We start from the raw sequence: 18,428 nt of genomic DNA, 5'->3' as shown, positions 1-18,428 counted from the left end.
CATAAGGAAGCTGTTTTCTTGGAGATTAAAATCTAAGCTTTCACTTTAGACATCAGGCCTAGAGGAAGTCCTTTCTTGAGGCCTTGCTGTTACTCCATTCCACACCCTGCACTTTTCCCACCAGGGCTATAACCCTAAACCCCCAGATAGAGATTTTCTGGGCCCTGGGCTTTTTGAGAGTGATGAGAACTCTAAGGCCTGCCATGGGCACTTGCCCAGTAGAAAAACAGCAGCTTCCATATGGAAATTGAGCAACATAGGAAGGGGCAAGAGGCCCTTCTGTAGAGGCAGTTTCATGGAGAGGAAAAAGAAGGTTGAGACTGCTTGATTTAAAAATGGGTATTCTGCTGGGTTCAGTGGCTCACACTTGTAATCTCAGCACATTGGGAGGCCAAGACAGGAGGATCACTTGAGCCCAGCAGTTCAAGACTAGCCTGGGCAAGAGAGTGAGCCCCAGTCTTTACAAAAAAAATACAAAAATCAGCCAGGCGTGGTAGTACCTGCCTGTAGTCCCAGCTACTCAGGAGACGGAGGTGGGGGGATCGCTTGAGCCCAGGAGGTCGGGGCTAAAGTGAGCTGTGATAGTGCCACTGCATTCTGGCCTGGGCGGCAGAGAAAGAACCTGTCTCCAAATAAATAAATAATGATATATAGAAAAATTAAAATGAGTGTTTTGGCAAAGGGTGGGGCAAAGACTGCCCATTCTTGTTGGTGGACAGGGCAGATCCCATATGTGCCCTCTGAAGTGTGAAGCCAGGGCCCTGGGAAAGAAGATTTTCTGCCACTAAAAAGCTGGACGGGGATCCTGAAGTGGGCAGAGATGGTCAGGCATACGTTAAAGAGGAATTAAATAAAAGGAGAAAAGAAAGGAAAGAGGCGTCATTAGTGAAGGTTCTACTTAAAGAGCATAAACATCATGGGCGTTCATGAGGATACCACATCCCTATTTTGGAGTTTGGTGAAGAATGAGAGCAAGGAGAGGTACCAGGACAGCCTTCTCCACTGATGAGAGCGGACGGAAAACTGTTTGACAGGATCACGTCTGTGGAATCTGCCCTTTTGCCATGCCCACCACGGGGCCCTGAACAGAAAGACACCACTACGTATGGCTTGACGGTTGTGCAAATGATAAGCTTTTACACATCACAAAGGTGTGAGGATATAAAATTCCATGGAGACTTTCAATCGGGAATTTTCATCTTTATTAGATGTAGAAACAGTTAACTCCTTGATGACAAAAATGTGCCACATGTTAGAAATGAGGTCACTTTGATTCTAGATTATAGCTTACTACTGGTTACAGAGAGAAACACATTTTTTTTCATCATTTGTATCTGTTCTTCATGGGGGACTGAAGAAGCTGCCAGGCCTGGAGATGACAAGTGTCTGAAGATTTAGATGGAAGTAAAGGGAGACAAAGATCCCAGCTGCTGGGTCCATTCTCTCACGTACTAACTGTGAATCATGCTTCTATACTGACAATTGAGAGTACAGCCAGTTAAACTAAACTGAATTATTCTATGCAAGATGCTGTGTTAGGGAACTGCTCTCACCTAGGGCAAGAAAGGCAGGTGAGGTGAAATGAGAAGGGCACAGAGATTGAGACAGTTTTCTTAGCAGAGGGCTAGACATATGGGATGTTTCAGACATGTGAATTATCAGACTGTGGCCACAGTCATGTATGTGAAGGAGAAGATGACAATGAGCTGGAGAAGCAGGCACGGGCTACTTCATGGAGGGTTCTCTATGCTGTGCTCAGCATTAAGCTCTTCATCCTGCAGACAACCAGGAGCTATGGAAAGAGTTCTCCTTAGCCACTTAAAATGGCAGTCAGCCGTTTCATTACCTAGTCTTCCCTGGCAGTAATCTCAAAGCTATATCTGCTTACGTATCCAATGTGTGGGCGTTGAAATTGATTTTATTTGTCCCATGCACCAATGGCTATAAAATTGCACAATATTAAACAAATAGGTACACCATTTAACACACTGGGTGATATTGATTGAGTTTGAAGTACAAGACAAAAAAAAATACGAATTCCCTTCACCAACCAGGAACAACATCGTTAAAGAAAGCAATGTTATTTCTATAAAGTATCTGATTATTTAAGTCTGTAGTAAATATACATTATTTTCATGAAAGAAAAAAATCTTAAGGATATGCTAAAACTCTGAGAACCAATTTGTTGAATAAGACTACCTTTGCAATGAAAATATTTCCAAAATTTAAGACCAATAAGCAAATTCTAATCTGTAAGTGATCTCTTACAAAGATTTTTGATAATGTACTCTAAAGAATGTACTAAAACGTTGGGTCTTAGTTTGGTGTTCATTTGTGATATTTTCAGTTGGTCAAAGTGAGTCATGTTTATGCTACCATTTGAGTACTCTTATGTGTAAGTTCATAAGACTTTCTGAGCATTATTTTTCATTTTTCTTTTTTTTTTTTGAGACGGAGTTTCACTCTTGTTGCCCAGGCTGGAGTGCAATGGCACGATCTCGGCTCACCACAGCCTCTGCCTCCTGGGTTCAAGCAATTCTCCAGCTTCATTATCTAAAAAATAAAAACAAAGTGGTAAGCTAGTTCTAAGCAGACATTTATGGGGGAATGTCTTTTGGTTAACCCTATTCTTCCAATTGTTTAATAAAACATATTACTAATGGCACACAGAATATTAAAGAACTACAATCTTCATATGTAATAGAATACACTAATCTTTACATTCTTATTTAGATTAATCTTATTTATACATAGATTTGCCTATGCAGGCATGCAACTGCTAACATTGGGGACATCTTAGGAGAAATATGTCATTAGGTGAATACCGTAGAGTATATTTACACAAATCTAGATGGTATAGCCTTAAACATACCTAACCTGTTGTTCCTAGGCTAGAAACCTGTACAACATGTTTTTGTACTGACCTCTGATGGCAATTGTAACAGAATGGTAAATATTTGTGTATCAAAACATAGAAACCATACAGTAAAAATACTATTATAATTTTTTTTTTTTTTTTTTTTTGAGACGGAGCTTTGCTCTTGTTGCCCAGGCTAGAGTGCAATGGCGCAATCTTGACACACTGCAACCTCCACCTCTCAGGTTCAAGCGATTCTCCTGCCTCAGCCTCCCTAGTAACTGGGACTACAGGCACCTGCCACCACGCTCAGCTAATTCTTTGTATTTTTAGTAGAGACAGAGTTTCACTATGTTGGCCAGGCTGGTATCGCACTCCTGATCTCAGGCAGTCCACCCACCTCAGCCTCCAAAAGTGCTGGGATTACAGACGTGAACCATCACGTCCGGCCAAAAATGCTATTATAATCTTTTGGGACCACATTCACGTATGTGGTCTGTCATTGTATGGATAATGTATTTTATAAAGCTTTGGTCATAACTGTCATAAAGTATTTAAGTATTTATAATTACTTATGTCATATATCATTTATTTCTATAAATATCTCTATATAAGTGTGTATCTATATTTACTTGGACATGTGTTTACATTGACACACATAGGCATACATATATAATTGACTCAATAATTTATTATAGCCTAAAGATTTGATTTCATATTTTCTTTCAGAGTCTGTAAATACGTGCAAGTAATTTTATTTAAACTACTACTGTTTAGAGTATGGAAAAAAATGAATTGATTTTAGATTCCCAAGGGAATGCTCATTTTTAATGTCTCACAAACACATTCTAATTGTATCACATTAGAGATTATCTACAGAGACAATAAGGGCCAATTTCAGTGAGGCTCTGGGTATTTTTGCAGGAAATTTGCTCATGTATATAATCAAACCAAATAATGAGGTATGAATACAGTGAGCATACCGTTTTGTTTGAAATATATTCAAATGCAATCTTGCTTTGTGCTTCATATTTAGTGAGAAAATCAGTAATGATTTACCAAAATAATTCAGAAAAGAGATGGCCCTGTGAAGCATACATCTCCTTTCCCTTTAAAACCGTCAACAAAATCATAGATATACAAATGTAGGTGATGCACAGACAGACATCATGCAAACACACAATACAGAGAGTAGAAACCTATAGAAACTGTGGCAGGGAGGCAAAAACCTAGAATGAGTTGAGCTCATCCAAGCATGAGAGTAGAAATATTAAATAGGTTTGCAGCAAGACCAACTAGGGAAGAAGAAAACTATTTCTAAAAGATACAGCCTGCGGTTTAGCAACCCCAAAAGTTGGCATACCTGCTCAAGTCTAATTTTGCATGTCTTTTCCATTAAGAAAAATTAATTTCTAAATCAAAAGAATATATTGTAAAAGGAGATCTATTCTTCTAGTTTTGGTATAATAACAGATAACAGACATTCTTCTAGTTTGGTGTCATAACAGATAACCTCTTGTCTTAAACAACTAAAACATAAACAAAATACATGAACAACAGTTTTTAATCATTTGACAACAGGCAGAATGGGCGAGTGATCCCCAAGAGCAAGGAAACAGAAAGGGTGAGCACTGTGATTGACCCACCTACTGCCTGGAGAGTATCTCCAGGATGCAGAGCAGAGATGGGGTACCCAAATAGAACCTGGAGCTCTCCAAGAGCTGAAGATACAGGTTAGGTTTCAGGTAAGGCAAGGTTGGTAGAATTTGCAGGGCAAATGACCAAAGTGGAGAGAATTGTGCAGAGACAGGAGATTTGCAGATGGCTTCTCCTTCTGGAAACTTACACAAGAGAAATACATGTCCACAAAAAAGACTTCTATAGAAACGTTCAGTGTAGCCTTTTTCCCCGAATAGTCGTAAATTAGAAATAACCCAAGTGTTGATCAAAAAACAAATGAGTAGGTCGGATGCAGTGGCTCATGCCTATAATCCCAGCACTTTTGAAAGTCGAGGTGAGTGGATCACACAAGGTCAGAACTTCAAGATCAACCTGGCCAATATGAAGAAACCCCATCTCTAATAAAAATACAAAAATTTGCTGGGCACAGTGGTGCACACCTGTAGTCCCAGCTACTCAGGAGGCTGAGCCAGGAGAATCGCGTGAACCCGGGAGGCGGAGGTTGCAGTGAGTCGAGATCATGCCACGGTACTCCAGCCTGGGTGACAGAGCAAGAGTCCATCTCAAAACAAACTAACTAGCAAACCACAGAAAAAACAAATGGGTACATAGATCATGGCATATTCACTTAATGGAATAATGGAATACTACTCAGCACTGACGTGAACTCTTGATTTAAAACAAGAAAAATGGATGAATGTAGTGAGCTTAATTATGTTCTCCTTAAAAAAATGATATGTCCATGTCTTAAGACCATGAACCTGTCAACGTGACCTTAATTGGAAAAAAAAAAAGTCAGGTATTATTAAGAAACTTGAGATGAGATCATCTCAGATTACTGAAGTAGAGTTTAAATTCTATGACTGTTGTCCTTACGAGAGAGAGACTAAGAGAAGACACAGACACACAGGAAACGATGAGCTGAAAACAGAGGCAGAAGTTTGGTATTACGTAGCCAAAAGCCAAGAAAAGCCTGGAAGAGGCAATTAAAGATTCTCCTCTTTTCAGCACCCAATGACTCTTAACTGTCTTGCCCACTACCACAGTGCTGATTATTTATGACCACAAAATTATTTCACTTAAAAATAAGTGAGGCACTGTACTGAATAGGAATCAATGATATTACCGGGTATCTCATCCTTCTGGCAATGGCCCACTGAATATTTAGATATAACACTAGTTAGGTAAATGTTACTTCCAGTAAAATTAGAAGCATAAAGAGCTCAGACCTATTTGGAATGCAGGATTAGTTAAATCTGTCATGTAACACTATCTTCACAGCTAAGATGCTGACTGAGGGCAAAGGGAATGTGGAATAAAAAATAGAAAACCAAAGTTATAAATAGCAACTCTAGTTAGATAAACAGAGATTAAATCCACAGTAACATCATTCTGGCAGCATTTCCCACCGTAATGACTGATTTTCAGAAAAGAGCAACCACAGAGCTCTCCCAGTTAGCAAGACTGCATTCTCAAATTTATTCTTCACAGTCATGGTGAAGAGCGTCCTCCGTACCCTCCTCCTAGGGTGAGTGAGCAGATCTGACATGATCAACCCACCGTAACATACGAATCTCCATGAGCCTTTGGATACTTTCCTTCATAGTGTATCAAAGAAAATCTAGCATTTCAACTTCACTAAGCACAGGCCATCTTTTGGTTAATGTTTCAGCCAACTAACCAAACAAACAGATCCCTTTCTAACTCCTCGAACTGCAACATTAAACTCAGAATCTCTGCTTAGTAGGCTCATGCCAATAAACACATCTTGCTCACACTGTATATTTCTTCCACTATTACTTCATTTCCACACATATTCCCTGGATTTTCATCTCCATAAATTGGAAAAATAATGTAGTTGGAGCTTAGTGCATGTCCTCATAGGTCACACTTTGTAGATCCTGTCTAGGGGCCTGCTAAAACCTGAGTCTGGTTATAGCTCTACAAACAAAGAAGGGTGATGGGGTTAGGTCCTGAGGAAACTCAGTATTATCTTGCATGACAATTAGAATAAAGCGAGACCATTCCTCAGGCAAAGCAGAGTTAATCCCTAAGATGGAAATGGAAAGGTTGCTTTTTTTTGGCCAATGAGTCTCGTCAGCATTTAGAGGTTCAATGTCCCCAGTTTTCTCAGGGTTTTCTCATATATCCCCATTCCAATTTTTTTGAATCTTATCCTCTCTTAGTCAATATCCTTACTTTCACAGCAGCCACTTTATGAGGTTGGGAATTCATCGTGGCTTATAATTTAGTCACCCACAGAATGAGGCTTTGGCTTTGGTTTTGGTTTTCAGCAATCTAATCTCTGCAACTATAGAAGATAAGAATTTCTTTCAGGGCAAACATACAAATTTTCATACAGCACCTGGGATATTGAGTCCCTGAGCTCATCCTTTACTTTTATCACTTTGCCTAGTACAATTAGGGGTCAATCTCATCATGCACATTAGTTTGACAAAAATGTTCTAAGGTACCAAATACATGGTCACTCAGAATCTTGCCTTTTATAGATTTTGAATAGGATTATCCAATGCTAATTTGTCTATCTCTATTGCCACGTCATGCCGTGGACTATCAATTCTATCTTTACAATTGGAAATAGAGACATTAATGCCTTTAAATCTAATCAGATTAGAGAACCAATGTCAGAAACCTCAGAACCAATTCAGAAAAACTCATCATCTTTAAGCACTAATGGTAACAAAATCTATACCAGTTAGTATTCTACAGAGCAACAGTATCGATGGGATATTTATGATGAGAAAGAGAGAATGTGAGATTATTTTAAGGAATCGTTTCTTACAACTGTGGAGACTGGCAAGTCTAAAATGTATAGATCTGTAAGATAGGCTGATAGGCTAGAAATTCAGGTAAGAGTTGATGCTGCAGCCGGGCGTGGTGACTCACGCCTGTGATCCCAGCACTTTGGGAGACTGAGATGGGCGGATCATCTGAGATCGGGAGTTTGAGACCAGCCTGGCCAATGTGGAGAAACCCTGTCTCTATTAAAAATACAAAAATTAGTCGGGCATGGTGGCACATGCCTGTAGTGCCAGCTACTCAGGGGGCTGAGGTAGGAGAATCGCTTGAACCTGAGAGGTGGAGGTTACGATGAGCTGAGATCATGCCACTGCACTCCAGCCTGGGTGACAGAGCAAGAACCTGTCTCACTGATAACAACAACAACAACAAAGTTGATGCTGCAGTCTTGAGTCTAAAATCCAAAGGGCAGGCCAGCAGGCCAGGAGCTCAGGCAAGATTTCTATGTTGCAGTCTTGAGGCAGAATTTCTTCTTCTTTGGGAAACCTCAGTCTTTGTTCTTACAGCCTTCAATTGATCAGAGGAGGCCTACTTACATTATGAGGGTTAATCTGCTTTAATTGAAGTTTACTGATTGTGAACATTAATTACATCAAAAATAACTTCACAACAATATCTAGACTAGTTTCTGACCAGCCAGCAGGGCACCATATTCTGTCCAAGTTGACAAGTAAAATTAATCATCCCATCCTATATTAAAGACCAGTGCTTATTTTTGCTGTCAGTATACTGGCCACTCAGAAGTGAGCTACCACTTTGGGAGGATGAGACAGGAGGATTGCTTGAGTCCAAAAGCTCAGGACCATCCTAGGCAACACAGCAAGACTCCATCTCTCTCAAAAAAATAAAAAAATAAAAAATAAAAAATAATAAATAAATAAATAAATAAATAAGGTAGATATGGTGGTGTATGCCTGTGGCCCCAGCTACTTAGGAGGCTGAAGTGGGAGGACCACTTGAGCCCAGGAGATTGAGGCTGCAGTGAACAACGATCATGCCACTGCACTCCAGCCTGGATGACAGAGCAAGACTGTATCTCAAAAATACATAAATAAATTTAAAAAATAAAAATAAATGAATAAAATAAGTTTGCAACCAGAATTGTCCCTTTGAGAAAAGGTCCATGTTGTTGAGCCCAAGTATAAACTCTAGATGTGCCACAATGGCCGTTTGTCCTCAAGCCCATGAGCAAACATTGAGATGCCTACAGAAAATGACTGACTTCCACAAACTAGGTCATCATATCCACTTTAATATAGAGTCTCCTTTGTGGAGTGCATCTTTCAATGAGTATTCAGGTGAGATAAAAATATTACTCGGCTCCCGTTTTGAGATGCCCACCTATCAAGTTGAGAAACTTCAAACTTCCTTGTTACTATTCCTCCAATCTTAACTTTTTTCAAGACTCTGATTGTTAAACAAAAACATTAGGCAAGGTGCATCAAATAGTACAATTTTGCACCTCTTCTGTGGGAAAGTAGGATCACCAGATGTATTAGTCTATTCTCGCATTGCTCTAAAGAACTAGCTAAGACTGAGTAATTTATAAAGAACACAGATTTAACTGAGTCTCACTTCCACATGCTGTATAGGATGCATGGCAGGGGAGTCCCCAGGAAACTTACAATCATGGTAGAAGGCAAAGAGGGGAGCAAGAATGTCTTACATGGCCAGAGAAGGAGGAAGAGAGAGAAGGCGGAGGTGCTACACACTTTTAAGCAACCAAATGTCAGGAGAACTCACTCATAATCATGAGAACAGCAAGGGGGAAATCTGCCTCCATGAACCAATCACCTTCCCACCAGGCCCCTCCTCCAACACTGGGGATTACAAGCTGACATGAGATTTGGGCAGGGAAACAAATTGAAACCATATCACTAGATGTACTGCTCAAAATTTTGCCATCAGAGAACATTTTTCTTCCTCATTTTACTGTGGAACCACTTTAAATATGGTTTGAATACTGCAATAATCCACTTCTAATCCACATCTTGTGTGCAAAACACATATTAAACCAGGCATTTTTTTTCTTTGTTAAGCAACTTGCCAGGGGAGAATCCTCCATGATGCCTTTTGTGTGGGCAAGAATCAAAAGTATAGTTTCTAAGAAGGTTAGCCACCTTTTCAGACAGTTTGCTTGTGTCCTCAGGATCCATTTGAGTATAGTCTTATTTATATCACTTCTATTTGATTATAGAGATTATTGTGTAGTGATGGGGATGTCCACCTCTAGGACTTGGTGAATATCAAAGCATTATATCATGAAGTACAGCTCAGGTCACGTGGCTTCCTGGTATAGATGACCAAGTAATCAGTCTCAGCCAGGGCCCAAGGGGAAAGGCCAGAAGCTTTTCTTTGGAGGAAAATGACTATTTTCCAAAAAGGGCATGGTTTTGTTCCAAAACACCAGATGGTCCATATAGCACATTGGATTTACTAGTAATAAAGTCAAGTTATCTGAATGATCTGAAGCAAGATTAGCTGAAGAAATAAGGAAGTTATTATCTTGGAACTCATATAAAGCTGACATCCTTAGGAATTACACCATAAATGCGTGCAGTGAGCACACCCACTGTGAACTTGTCTCCAAAATTCAGAAAGCCTCTAGGCATAAGGTAAAGAGTATGTGATGAAACAAAGCATCTGTGCATCCCAGACCACTAGACCCTCAAATACTTGAGTAGATTTTCAGGAGATTTATCTATTATATACTCTTGCTCACTTATATTTCTTACCATAACATCTTACCATGTACTTCATCCTCACAGGGTCCTATTATTTATTGTCATGATTCCATCAATAAATGGATCAGTGTGATATTCTCTGAGAGAATAAGGTGATCATGTTGTTTAAAGAGATTTAATTATGATAAAAAGATGAAGCCCTGGCTTAGCTCAGAGAGAACACAGAAAAGATTTATAATGGTTATTTTCAGGTAAAAGAAAGTTGTTTCTGATGTTCTAAGCTTATTGGAATAAAAACCAATGATAAAATGGTAGCTCTGAGATGATTTATTTTCTCCAAAAAAATAAACTATATCTTGAAAAATAACTGAAATTTGAGTCACTACCTGCTCTTACACAAGACTGACCCATTATTATCTCTGGTCAAGCAGCCAAATTACAAATCAATGTTAGAAGAGAGGGATTTCAGTAACATGGCAGAATAGGAGATTTCTACTATCACTCCCTGAAAGACTTATCAGTTTTGTCAACTACTCATGAGCAACAGTAACTTTCTGGGAGTCTAGGAATCCAGAATTGTTCGAGCACACCAATGAAGCAAAATATCTGAAAATAAATACATTGGAAATGGTAAGAAGAACAGTTCGAACAGTTTCACTCTTCTCAGGCCACCACTCCACAAAGATGTCACAATTCAGTTCCAGGAGAGATCTCCTTGGCCTACAATTTCTTCCATAGGAGAAAGTAAAAGCCTAATAAGTGAGCACCCATATAACACGCTGCTCAAGAGGCCCACGTCTTTGTTGCTCCACACAGAATACTGAGTTGACTGGCATGTCTGAGTGATTAAAAAAGGCTGACAGCAGGAAAGGGAGGCTACATAACCTGCTTATCACTCAACGGACTCCATCAGGAAGCTCATTCATGAGCTACTTGGGAAGTCTCATCTACTGATTTCCCCTCACAATTAGTTTGTGGACACTTTATGGACTCCATGCACCTCATTTACTATTGCCAGTACAGCTTACTAAACATGCCCCTATAGTCAGTGAGTGAAAGTGTTTTGTGCAGACAGTCAGCTTGATAGTGCAGGCTTAGAAAACACACAAATGTGAGCATTTCAGGGTACCGACCCAGTGAAAAAAAAAGAAAAGCTCTCAGCACTCAACCTGGATTTGTAAGACCTAGGGAAGGCATGTAATCTTAAAAATTACCTCCTAAGAAAGTAAAAGAGGTGTGGAGAAGGTATATCCATAATAAAGTTATGAGTCCCCAAATCCCTAGCTGGACTTTTTCGTAAAGTTGTTTCTCTCCCAAAACAATCAGTAGGAAGTGGAAAAGGTGAGTTTTTATTTAAATGTAAAAACAACAATAAAAGCCTTTAAGGAAAACAAAAAATCAAGTAAACATGACAATACCAAGGGAAGATAATAGCATTCCAGCATAACAGCAAATAGCAAGTCCAAAAGAAATGTAGACCTGCTAGTTGCCTGACAAAAAATTTAAAGTAAGTGTTCTGAGGAAGCTCAACTAGCTACAAGAGAACACAAACAAGTCAATCAAATTGAAAAAAGCAAGGCAAGAACAAAGAGAGAAATTCAGTAAAGAGAACAATATCATAAAAAATAACCAAACTGAAATTGGATCTGAAAAATACAGTAAATAAAATGCAAGATGCAATAGAGAATAACAACAGCAGACTTGACTGAGTAGAAATAATCTGTGAACTCAAAGACAGTTAATTTGAAAATAGAAGAAGAAAGAATGAGAAAAAATAATGAGAACCTTCATAATTTATGGAACACCATCAAGATAACTGATATTTACATTTAGACATGTCAGAAAGATAAGAGAGAATAAAAGGGACAGAAAACTTAAACAAATGAGCTGAAAAGTTTTTAAATCTGGGGAGAGATGGACATCTAGGAACACATTGCTTAAAACTCTGCAATCTGCCAGGCACAGTGGCTCACACCTGTAATCTCAGCACTTTAGGAGACCGAGGCAGGTGGATCAACTGAGGTCAGGAGTTCAAAACTACCCTGGCCAACATGGTGAAACCCTATCTCTACAAAAAATACAAAAAAAAAAAAAAAAAAAAAAAAAATTAGCCAGGTCTGGTGGCATGCACCTGTAATCCCAGCTACTCGGGAGGCTGAGGCAGGAGAATTGCTTGAACCTGGGAGGTGGAGGTTGCAGTGAGATGAGATCATGCCACTGCACTCCAGCCTGGGCAACAGAGAGAGACTCTGTCTCAAAAACAAAACAAAACAAACAAACAAACAAAACCTCTCGATCAGTTCAACCCACGGAAGAATACTCCAAGACATAAAACAACAAAAAAATCAAAGACAAAATGGGAATCTTGAAAGCAGCAAGAGAAGAGAGGTTTCTAACATGCAAAGGATCGCCTATAACTCTATCAGTGGATCTCTCAGCAGAGACTTTGCGGGCTGAGAGAGAGAGGAGAATAACATAGTCTTGTGTACAGTGTATGTGTAAATCACTTATAGCTCTAGTATAAACATTAAAAGACAAAACTATTAAAATAATAATAGCTGCAAAAATTTGTTAATAGATACATAATATTAAAACTTCTAAGTTGTAACATCAAAAACATAAAATTTGAGGAGGGAATGAAGTAAAATTATAGAATTTTTGTAGGTAATTGAAGCTGTTATCAGCTTAAAATAGAGTATATAGATTTAAATTGTTTTAGGTAAACATCATAATAGACACAAAGTGAAAACGTGGTTGATATACAAAAGATAATGAGAGAAGAATCAAAGCATGCAACTACAGAAAATCATCAGATCACAAAAGAAGATAGCAAGAGAGGAAGAACAAAGATCTACAAAACAGTCAGGAAACAATTAACAAAATGGCAGTTATAAGTCCTTACCTCTGAATAGTTATCTGAATATAAATTGGTTAATTTCTTTAATCAAAAGAGATAAAAATCACTGTTTAAAAACAAAACAAAAAACAAATGAACAACAACAACAAAACCACCCAAGACCCAGCTCTATGATACCTAGAAGAGACTCACTTTTGCTTTCAAAACATAGAAAGTGAAGTAATGGAAAAAGCAAAGCAATTCTAAGGAAAAAAAAAAAAAAAAAGCTTGAGGCATCACATTTTCTGATTTTAAATTATATTACAAAGCTATAGTAATCAAAACAGTATGCTACAGGCATAAAGCATACATAGGCTAATGGAACAAAATAGAAATGCTAGGAATAAACCTATACATATAAGGTCAACTAACCTCTGATGAAGTCATAAAGAATACACAATGAAGAAAGGATAGTCTCTCCAAAAAATGGTTTTGGGAAAAACTGGATATCCACACAGAAAAAAATGAAACTGAATCCTTATCTTATACCACACACATACACAAACAGACCAAAAAAAAAAAAAAAATACAAAAAACAAAAAACAAAAACCTCAAAATAGGTTAAAAATGTAAACATAAGACCTGACACTGTAAAAATCCTAGAATAAAACATGAGGGAAAGCTGTACTGTTCTTGGCAATGAATTTTTGGACATACCTAAAAAACAAATAACAAAAGCAAAAACAGACAAAAACAAAAAGAAATTCTTACAGCAATGAAAATAACACTATGAAATTGCAACCTATAGAATGGGAGGACATATTTGCAAACCTTACATTTGATAAGGGATTAATAACAAAAAATGCAAGGAACTCATACAACTCAATAGCAATACAAAACATAACAAAATGAAACAAATAGCAGGATTAATAAATGGGCAAATACATGAATAGAAATTTTTCCAAAGAAGATATGTATTGATAGATGTCCAAAGAGTTTATGAAAAGGTGTTCAATATCATTAACCATCAAAAAATACACACCAAAACTACAACAAGGTATCACTTCTCAACTGTTAGGATGGCTATTATCAAAACATCAAATAACAAAAGTTGGCAAATATGTGAAGAAAAGAGAACTCTCATATGTTATTGATTGCTGGAAATGTAAATTGCTCCCACCATTACGGAAAACAGTATGGAGGGTCCTCAAAAATGTAAAGCCAGAACTACCATGTAATCTAGCAATCTCACTTCTGTTTAGAAGTGGTATATAGCCAAAGGGAATAAAATCACTATCTCAATGAAATGCTTGCACTCCCATGTTCATTGTAGCACTGTACTATATCCAAAATATGGAAACAAACTAGGTGTTTATCAGAGGATGATTGGATAAAGAAAACGTGACATATATTGACCTAGATAGATACACACATATATACATAATATATGTACACACACATATATATACATGCAATGAATATTATTCAACCTTAATAAACTAGGAAATGCTGACATTTACAACAAAATGAATGACCCTAGAGGATGTTAAGTAATAAGTGAATGAAATATGCTAGAAACAGAAAGAAAAATACTGAATGATCTCACTTATGTATAGAACCTAAAAAAGTAGAATCCATAGAAACAGAATAGAAAGGTGGTTACTGGTAGTTGGGGTAGAGGTGAGGGATTGGGGAAATGGGTAGATGTTGGTCAAATGTACAAATCTGGAAGTATAAGATAAATAAGATCTAGAAACTAATGTACAGCATGGTGACTATAGTTAATAATAATTAACTGGATACTTGAAATTTGCTAAGAGAGTAGATTTTAAGTATTCTCATCACACACAAAAAAGTTAGCAATGTGAAGTGATAGATATGTTCATTAGCTTAATTGTGGCAATCATTTCATAGTGTATATGTATATCAAAATAACACATTGAATTCCTTGAATATATACAATTTTTACTTGTCAATTACGCCTCTGTGAAGCCGACAAGAAAAGAAACTAAAAATACAGCCTGCAAAATGTGAGTAGATAAGTTTGTAAATCATATACCTATAAAGGACAGGTATCAGAACATACAGAGAATTCTTATAGGCAAATAATTTCAAAATAAAATTTCTCCAGAGGAGATATGCAGGTTGCCAATAAGCACATTAAAAGATGCCCTACATCATTAATCATTAGAGAAATGGAAATCAAAACCATAATGAAATATTATTTCACTAGGATGGCTATAATTTTTTAAAAAACAGACAATAGCAAGCGTTGGTGAAGATGTGGAGAAATTGGAACCATTGTGCACTACTGGTAGGAATGTAAACTGGTCCAGCTACTTTAGAAAACAATCTTGCAGCTCCTCAAAATGCTAAACATACAGTTAGCATATAATCCAGAAATTTTACCCCTAGGTATGTACCCAAGAGAAATGAGAAGATATGTCCACATAAAAACTTGTATACTGATATTCATAGCAGTATTATTTGTAATAACCCAAAGAAGAAACAACTCAAACATCTAACAGTTGATGGATGGATAAATGTGGTATATCCACATAACAGACTATTACTCAAAAATAATGAAATATCAATGTATACTACAACACGGATGAGCTTTGAAAACATTAAGCTAAATAAAAGAAGCTAGTCACAAAAGACCACATACTGTATGATTCCATTTATGTGAAGTATCCAGCAAACAGTTACATCCAGAGAGACAGAAAACAGATTAGTGGTTTCCAGGATTAGAGCAGAGGAGGATTGGCAACTGACTGTTCATGTGTACAGAGTTGCTTTGGGGGGTGATGAAAATGTTCTAAAATTCATTTTGGTGTTGATGCACAACATCGTGAATATACTAAAAACTACTGAATTGTACACACTTTAAAAAGGTGAATTTTATTGCATGTAGATTATATCTCAATAAAGTTCTTTTTTAAATAAAATAAAAACAGACATTAGGGAAATGCCCATCTCTGCATTCAAATCTATGATTGTCACTCTAAATCATAAATGTACGGAGATGTATAGTATTCATTTTAAAGTACTGTATTACTAGAGGTGATTTAGAAGGCTTTGTATTGACCCTTTCTACATTAATTGGCCTCCATTCCATGGGTTATAGAACCAAAGTGGTTTTCTTTTGCCAAGTTTAGAAAGTCCATTCCAAATATATACACAGAAATAGGGTCTGAACCTTAAGATGAATTCGGTTGAAACTCCATCACCTAATTCCCATAAATCACTGCTATGACCAGTGGAACACAAAGGTGTTCCGGGTCCCCAGAAATTACTGTTAATCTAGAGGTAGTATCAAAATCTATCAGAAATAATCACTATAATCACCATTCCCAAGTACATTTGGTACACGACTACAAGCGTTTTGAGCTAGGAACTGGATTTGTGTCTTTGTGATTTGACCATGGAGTCACTTTTCAAGTGTGCCTAGCTTACCCTTAATTAAAGAAATTCTAGGTCACAGACCCAGGGTTTTATTTTATTTTATTTTTATTATTTATTTATTTATTTATTTTTTTGAGACGGAGTCTCGCTCTGTCGCCCAGGCTGGAGTGCAGTGGCCGGATCTCAGCTCACTGAAAGCTCCGCCTCCCGGGTTCACGCCATTCTCCTGCCTCAGCCTCCCGAGTAGCTGGGACTACAGGCGCCGCCACCTCGCCCGGCTAGTTTTTGTATTTTTTAGTAGAGACGGGGTTTCACCGTGTTAGCCAGGATGGTCTCGATCTGCTGACCTCGTGATCCGCCCATCTTGGCCTCCCAAAGTGCTGGGATTACAGGCTTGAGCCACTGCGCCCCGCTGGACTCAGGGTTTAAAATTGAACAGGAGACCATGCTCTCTGCTGTGTTCTAAATGCGTCTCTCCAAAATTCCTGTGCTGAAACCTACCATCCAAAAGGAAGAGTGTTAAGAGGTGGAATCTTCTGGGAAGCAATTAAGTCTGAGGGCTCTACCCTCGTGAATGGGATTAGTGTCTTTACCAAGGGGGTGGAAGGGAGCTTTCCTGCCCCTTATTGTTTACCGAGATAAGGAAATCTATGCAAATGGCAGCATCTCTGAACTTTATCCTGAGCCTGCAAAGGACAACTATGACAGCACTTGTCTCTAATTCCGTGCATAGGTCTGTGATTGTTTGGGGTGTGTATTTCCTAATGCATTTCTCTCTTTTGCCTTGTATCATTATGTGAACTTCTTAAGAGTTGTACAAATTTCAAATACTAGAGTCATTGGAGGAGTGAAAGCCAATTCTCACAGAAGTGCAAAGGGATGGTTTCATGGTAGAGATGGAACATGTGCTAGTCTTAAAAAGTAGGTAGCATTTAGATAGATGTCGATGTGAAGAGGATATTCACAGAGATCAGCACAATGTCAAAGACAACCCCTGAAATTCTCAGTGAATGAACCCCCACCTGGCCAAAAAGCAAGGACTGGAACAAAGTTCAAAGACGGAGAAGATAAAAGGCATATTATGTCTTGTTCAGGATGCTGTAAAATTATTTGGAAACCACATCCCTAATGTCTAAATATCTGTTTAGATAATAATTTCAGCAACTTCTGAAACAGAGGACAGTGAAGCAAGCAGCTAAAAGAGCCAGAAAACAGAATATATGTAGAAGAACTCTTAGTAATATTAGAAAGTATTTCTAATATTACTATGTGTTAACAATCACATGTGTTAACAATCCATTTTTATTATTTTAGGTTCTCAATCAGTAACCTGAACTTAGGTTGCACTTCAGCCCTTATGGTTTCTGCGTCTCCTTTTATTCTTTGCATTTTATTTTTACGTTTTGTATTCACATTTGTGTCTCTGTACTTCTGGAGGTGAATTGTTCTTTCACTTGATTATCAATATTCCCTCTTCGAAACTGACTGATGGCATCTTGCAGGAGAGAAAAAAATCTATCATTTACGTGAATGACAGACATCAGGTATCATTTAGACAAATGTGTGCTCTCTGCAATCGGCAAACCTATTTATAGGGAAAGATATCATACTGACAACTCCATGAAACATTTGGTTCACGCTCAGTGGTAAAATTATTCTTTCTTCTCTTTCAAATTTTAAAGTTATACGTTTCCAAGTCACTTTCTAGTTCAATACATCAGTGACTAGGTGAGATTAATTTCCCTCACCCTCCAAAGCAACACTTACCAGGTTTTTAGACAGTTTTAATGCCGTTAAAGGTAATATACTTGGGAAGAAGTATAGTTTTTCCTTGATGATTTCATTGTCTCTCATTCAGGAGTGGTTTTTTTTATTATTCTTTCTGAAAGTATGCTTTGAGAGTTCAATTATATGATTCTTAAACATCTTAAGTATAATGTTGTCTTTATAAACACACCTAATTTTACTTACTTTTGCTTAAAGTATCATTTAAGTGGGCTATTCAGGGGGCAGAAGTAAATAACAAGAGATTATCAGATTTTTTTCTAATACCAGCTAAAAGAAAAGTTAAACTTTTGTTGAGCCAAAAATTTGAAAAATCAAACTTTTGACTTTAGGAATAAAAGTAAGGTTTTTTAAATTCCTA

The sequence above is a fragment of the Chlorocebus sabaeus genome, chromosome 14 (assembly GCF_047675955.1).
Source record: "Chlorocebus sabaeus isolate Y175 chromosome 14, mChlSab1.0.hap1, whole genome shotgun sequence".
In the NCBI taxonomy this organism is placed as follows: domain Eukaryota; kingdom Metazoa; phylum Chordata; class Mammalia; order Primates; family Cercopithecidae; genus Chlorocebus; species Chlorocebus sabaeus.
This window is presented reverse-complemented; position numbering follows the sequence as displayed.